Source organism: Podarcis vaucheri (assembly GCF_965113315.1).
Source record: "Podarcis vaucheri genome assembly, chromosome: 9".
Classification (NCBI taxonomy): Eukaryota; Metazoa; Chordata; class Lepidosauria; order Squamata; family Lacertidae; genus Podarcis; species Podarcis vaucheri.
Genome location: NC_138767.1, coordinates 53,640,072 through 53,647,062, shown reverse-complemented (window position 1 = coordinate 53,647,062; position 6,991 = coordinate 53,640,072). Strand labels below are relative to the sequence as shown.

General features: G+C 42.7%; 1 long non-coding RNA gene across 1 annotated transcript in view; it reads right to left on the bottom strand.

Annotated features, from left to right (window-relative positions):
• Positions 1-261: 261 nt before the first annotated feature.
• The window catches only part of LOC309540964, a 56,172-nt gene continuing 49,442 nt past the window's right edge, over positions 262-6,991 (bottom strand). Inside the window, exons 3-4 of the long non-coding RNA XR_014223584.1 lie at positions 1,144-1,240; positions 262-773 (exon numbers count right to left, since the gene is read on the bottom strand). This is a non-coding gene — a long non-coding RNA (uncharacterized lncRNA). The remainder of the gene's footprint in view (positions 774-1,143; positions 1,241-6,991) is intronic.

Below are 6,991 nucleotides of genomic sequence, written 5' to 3'. Positions count from 1 at the left end.
TTGTAGTTCTGACAGATGAGAAAATGGGGGTCAAAAGGGCCAGAGGGAGATGATGTGGTCAAAGACAGGCTGTCAGAGATCCAAACTACATGTGATGGGAACTGTGCAAAGATTGCCAAAGACATCCCATAAGAAGAGCCTACTGGATCAGACCAAAGGCCTATCTAGTTCGGCATTGCGTTCTTGAAATATTCTCAGAGTCCTGTAGTGATTTCATGCTATTTATTGCAGCTTGTAAAACAGTGATTTGATTGCCCCACAAACCTCAGGCTTTTATATACATTATTTACACAATGAGTCCTGCCTGATTGGCTGATTCTGCTTCGCTCCTAGAGCCTGATTGGTCTTTTCCTGCCAAACAGTTGTTGCATTCTATGATCCCACCAGCCTAATACGCTGATTAACTTCCTCCTGGAGCCTGATTGGTCTTTACCTGCAAGCAAATCAGTTGTTGCATTTTAGGATCCTACTTGCCTATTGTTCTAGGATCCAAGCTTAGTGCATAACAGTTCTCTCATTGGCTAAACAGATACCAATGTGCAGCTCAATATCAGGATCTGACTGCAAGAGCACTCTCCACTCCTGCAGTTTCCAGCAACAGGTATTCAGAATAATAATGGCCATAACAGTGGAAGTAGAACATAGCCTTATCCTCTAAGAAGTTGTCTATCCTCTTTTAAAGCCATCCAAGCTGGTGACCATCCCAGACTTCTGTAGGAGCAAATTCCATAGTGAAGAAGTAATTCCTTTTTCCTGAATCTTCCCACATTCAGCTTCATTGGACATCCATGAGTCCCATCATAATGAAAGAGAGAGAGAAAATTCTTAATAATTTCATATTGCCTCTTGCATCTCTCAATCTACCATGACTAGCTTATGTCCCCTCTGCAAATCCGTAATATTTAATTTGGATCATAACAGAGCATCCTAATGATCTCAATTTCCTCATCACCAGTCTGTTGCCTGCAGATGAAGATGATGAAGAGCAATTAGTTGTGGAATGCCAGGACACAAAGTGAGTTCTCCTAGATGGTGTGTGTGTGTGTATAGGAGTGGACATTTGCTAATTTTCAAAGCAGCTGTCTTAGCTGAGATATCCTGCTAAAACTAGGGGTGGAGAACCTGTGGCCTGCCAGGTCTTACCAGGCTGCGACATCCATCACTTCAGCCAGCATAGCCAATGGTCAGGGATCATGAGCTCTGGAGCAAAATGACATCCGGAGGGCTGCAGGGTCCATATCTGTAGTTTAAATATATACACAGAATGGATACATTTAATCATTCACCAAGTGTGAGGCTTCAGGGAATCCTATCCCTCCCACAGTGGCAGCCAAGAAGCAGATAAACAAAAAGAGTTCTTACCAACTACTTTATTTAATATTCACACAGAAGGAATGCAGTCTCTCTTAGATAATGGCATTGCTCCAAGTAAAGTCCCACCCCCTACGCCTCTCCTATTCTACGTCATCTGAGAGGGGGGCTCAGGAATGCTTTCCCAAGATACTGAGTCTGTTAGCTGTCTCTTCCCTGGTGCTTCCTCTTCCTCCTGCCCCTCTCTCAATATTTCCCAGCTTCTCCCCTCTGCAGCCCCTGAACTATGACCTTCTGCAAACCACTGTTTTAAATCTATACTGTCCTCCTCTTCTCAGAAAGGTTAAGGAAGAGGGGAGGGCAGTCCCCACCATTCCTCCTCAGTCCCATCCCTGACATCAAGTGATAACTTACCATGGTAAGCATGTAAATCTCCTAGCAAAACAGTAATCTGGATCTTCCTGCCAACTCACATGTGCTCTTGCCCTCATGATAGATAGGAGATGCCAGGTAAAAACTCACCCTTTTGTCAGGCTTTTTGATCGGTAATCATTTAGAAGTTATGAGGTGGTAATTTTCTTGTTTATGTACTTCTTGATATATATATATATTTTTATGTTCCTGCTTAATATGTATTGTGTTCTGTAGTGGCTTGTTTTGTTGCAAACTGCCCTGTGCCCGTTTCTGGCAAAGGGCAGTACAGAAATATCTCAGGGGGTTTCTTATACATAAATAAACTGGTGAGACGTTCATCGCCCTTCCATAAGTTATTCGTAATCTGGGAAAGGAAGCAGCAATACTCTCCCCACTTGGCCTGTTGCTACAGAAACCAAAGGGAGACCACAAATGCCCAGTAGTGGGCAGCACAGTGGAGTCGTGGCATTCACTTGATTACCACTTGATGGATCTCCACTGATTACCAGGAAGGAGAGGCAGAAGAGCAAGGCAGCAGGGAGTTGGCACAGTGCAAATGCATTGGCAGGAGTCCCAGATTGGATCTGTCAGTGCACTTGCACAGCACTGACCTCCCTGCCGCCTCGCCCATCCCTCCCAGTAACCACCAGCGACTCAGCTGTTTGGAGGTCAGGTGAGCGCTATCACCCTACCGTGCCATCTGCTGCTGTGAATGCCGCAGTGCTGCCACTTGATGAATGGTGGTCTGCATTCATTCACAGGCAGAAGTCTGCATGAACCGCTGCTTCCTTGAAGAAAAATGATAACTGTTCCCATTCCACAAGGTAACAATGACTATTTGGAAGCATTTCCTCAGGCAAGGAGCTCTGCCGCATTAGAAGGGAGGAAGGAAATACAGTGATTAATAACCTGCTTTTGTGGGTTTAATTTTAAATGGTCTGATCCTAAGCTAATTTATTTGGAGGCAAAGACAAATTGTTGCAATCAAGTGGCTACATGGTGGCTACTGTAAATTCCACTCTTTGAGGCGATATGTTTCTGTACAGCTGCTCAGCATGCAGGACCATTCCTTTATGCTATTGTATACTCACATTTAGAAGAGTTTCTGTTGGAATAGAGGTGGCGTACAAGGAGGCCTATGAACAAGGAACTAACCACATGAATCCAAGGGCATCAACAAATGGAACCCAATGAGTCTTGAGTATTATTGGCTTGTGACACTGTGGATGCAAGCTTTTTCATTGATAATGGTGGTGTTATGGAACACATTCCCTACCGAAATTTGAGAAAGCCCATCTATATTGACATTTCATGGGCTTTTGAAGACACACCTGTTTACTCAGCCATTCCCGTGATTTCTCAGCTGATTCTCTTGTTTTAATAGCTACGTTGTCCTCTTGTATATTTTAAGAATGGATTTTCACATTTTCCTATCATTAATTAATCATTTAATTAATATCCCGCATAAATAGCTTCTAAGTCATTTACAAGTAAAATACACAATAAAACCAATTTAATCAAAATGTTAAACTAAACATTCACAATAAAAACAGACAGTAAAACATGCCTGTTTTAAAACTGGAACAGACAGGAAAATATTTAAAACAGTTAAAACAGGAGGTTCAAGTAAGGAGATCAGGGGTACGTTTGTCTCTAAACAGTTGTGTGGCAGAAGGCCCATGCTAATGGAGGCTCTCATATTTTGTCAGGGAGAGTGTTCCACAATACTGGTGTCCCGATTGAAAAATCCTGCTTCTGTAGTACCACAGGCTAATAATCATCAGGCCACAGCAGAACTAACCAAGTTTCTATAACTGGATTTTATACTTTGTGAGCGTCTTAGCTCACAAACTTATATATATATATATATATATATATATATATATATATGCTTTCGTAGATTTTCACGGGTATAGGAATGCAGGTTTTGGTGTCTTCGGGTGTCTTCCCGTGTAAGAGTCGGGGTGTCTGTGCGACGTTTCGACGAGGTCTCACTCGTCATCTTCAGGCTGGTGCTTTCGGCTTCTTGTTACTGGAACTTTGTTCCAGTAACAAGAAGCCGAAAGCACCAGCCTGAAGATGACGAGTGAGACCTCGTCGAAACGTCGCACAGACACCCCGACTCTTACACGGGAAGACACCCGAAGACACCAAAACCTGCATATATATATATATATATATATATATATATATATATATATATATGCAGGTTTTGGTGTCTTCGGGTGTCTTCCCGTGTAAGAGTCGGGGTGTCTGTGCGACGTTTCGACGAGGTCTCACTTGTCATCTTCAGGCTGGTGCTTTCGGCTTCTTGTTACTGGCTCTGTTCCAGTAACAAGAAGCCGAAAGCACCAGCCTGAAGATGACGAGTGAGACCTCGTCGAAACGTCGCACAGACACCCCGACTCTTACACGGGAAGACACCCGAAGACACCAAAACCTGCATTCCTGTACCCGTGAAAATCTACGAAAGCATATATATATATATATATATATGAATAAGAAGAAGCCATCATCTTGGTCTGATTCCATGGAAATGTGCCTTGAGCCACCAGTATAGCCACAATATAGAAGCCACTGTGAATCCATGTATATGATGTGTGTCATCACACAGAGAACCATTCATATTGAGTGAATTGGGGAGTTTTCACCATCCCAGTTTTTGTTTCAGAAAGTTGACAAAGTTCAGAGTGCTCTTCCACATGAACAGTTCATCACAGGATGAGAGCTGTCGTGCTGTGGGGCTTACAGTGGCTTCTTCATGGTGGCTGAAGTCTGTAGACCAGCTCTCTCTAAAACTTACTTTATTCAGATAAGGTTTTGCTTTTTCCTCTTGGTGTATAACAAGTCTGTGTACTTATGTGGCCACAATTTGGGGATGTGGCATGGCAGAATGTGGTCAATTTTTTAAAAGTGGGTGCATGAGAACCTTTGGATTGATGCAATTTAGTCCTCTGTATTAATTTCAGTAATTAAAGCATCATTAGATACTTAATTGGAAATCTGGCTTATAGAATTATAAATCACATCAGTGATGTGATCTGGCATTGTCTGTTATTACACTTGCAAATGATTTGCAATACATGCTCAATAAACAACGGGATCTCAGTTTGGGGCTCATTTTCTAAAATCCATAAAGGAAAATGACTAGCAGCAAGATATCATCAGACAGCTTAATTGATTGCACATATTGCATTTATTTTGGAGCGTCAGTATGAGTGATCATCTTTTAGATGTTCCAGGGATATTAGTATAACTATCATATTGATCAGCCTGAACCTTTAGGCTATCATTTTCCTTGAGAACCCAAGACAGTATCCCCCCTGCTTGCAGCATTGGCAGAAGGCACATAGTCATGTGCCAGCCCATTATGCTCAGCTGGGTGGCAAAACATCCTGCGGTTACATGAGACCAAAGTGGCAAGAGAGAGAGCAAGTGGCAAGGCTAGAACATGTTTCTCCCTAACAAAGGCTTCATCAGGACGTCTTTCAATTCCTCTGTAATCCCAAAAAAGGGACACATACTTCAGGGTTTGACGTGGTTGTAATCCAAAACGGTTGCAATCCAAAACGGTTGCAAACCAAGGTACCACTGTAAAAGGGCACATTCTACTCATGTAAAAACACGCTGATTCCCGGACCGTCCGCGGACTGGATTTGTAAAGCAATTGGGCTGGATTCAGCCCCCGGGCCTTAGTTTGCCTACCCATGATTTAGACTATCCCCTGACCAGTGCACAACTTGGCAAGCACAGCATCTCTGACAGACGGCTATCCAGCCCCTGCTGCTTAAATATCTCTGTTGAAGGAGAGCCAGCCACTTCTGGAGGCAGCCTTTTCCCAGCGCCAAACAGCTCAGATGAAAATTAGCATCTTAGCAGCACTGTGGATTTGCTGCCTGCTGGGAATCATGTTCCATTACGCCAATGGAGCTGCAAGCACAATGGATTGGATCCAATGATTCTGTTCCATGAGTGGAAAGGGTCCTTCTCTGAGCAAAGCTCAGTCAATGAGTCAAGAGGAAGGTCTGGATCCAAGCCATTTTTAACCAAGGACAAACTTTCATTGCATATGCTGCTCCTTACGTTAGGGCTTCATTGCTTTGCTTCTTTAACTGTCAGGGATAAAATATATGCTTATGTTTGTTTGTTTGATTGATTGATTGATTGATTGATTGACTGACTGACTGACTGATTGATTGATTGATTGATTGATTGAACACTTGCTATATCACATTATGGAATTCCCCCATCTTAGCAATGTTATGCAATCCCCAGCTGACTCGTATTTTGCCCAGAGCTGTTATTCATTTTGCTAATATCCTGGCATTTATTGCTGAATGCATCCAGTTTTTCCAACAATCTTTGTTCTCCTTTGGCATAAAAAGAGCAGAAAGTTTGTGTGGGTGACGGAAGAGATCGTGCCAAGTTCCTAATTTGACTGAGCTCTTTTTTCCCTTTCATTTTTTGCATCTCGCTCCCTCCTTCCAAGCCTATCTTTTCCGTTGTGCAAAAGTCACACATCTTGGTTTCATGGCTTTCTCTCATGCCTGCCTTTTCTATTTGTTATGTTTTCCCCAGCTCTATTGCTAATGCAGACATCTTTGTTAGCTGCTACCATGATGGTGTGGAGCCTTGCTTCATTAGAATATACTGCTTGTTAAATTCAAAAATGTATTTTTTTCCTCTAGGCTTTTTAAAAATAAAATAAAATTCTTGGCTGTGGAGTAGTCGCTTGTGTGTGGGCCTGGATGGATTTCCTTCTTCAATGTTGCCATCAAGAAATGGAAACAAGAGATGCCACCAAGGTGGGTGGAATCAGGCACAGCTAAAATAGATTTTCAGGCACATTATTGCCTAATGTGGATCAATAGCCTATGAGTACGAATACTCCAAGTTCCAAATGAGTTCTGGACAGGGAAGTGATTTCATGAACTGCGAAAAGCAGTTTAACAACCTATGAATCATTTCACCCACTGTATTTCAACAAACAGCACATCTGTTTTTCCCATTTTTAAAATATTTGCTCATTATAATGTTATACCGAAAACAACTAGTGTGGTCCAATTCAGTAGTATGCTGCATCTGTGGCACCACCCAGAAACCTCCAACGCACATGCCTTCAGGTTTGTCCATAGGGACATGTGAAGTTGCCTTCTACTGAATCAGTCCATTGGTGCATCTAGCCCAGTACTGTCTTCACTGACACACAGTAGCTCTCTGGGCTTTAATGTGGGTGTTTCTTCCAGCCCAGAGATGCCAGGGATTG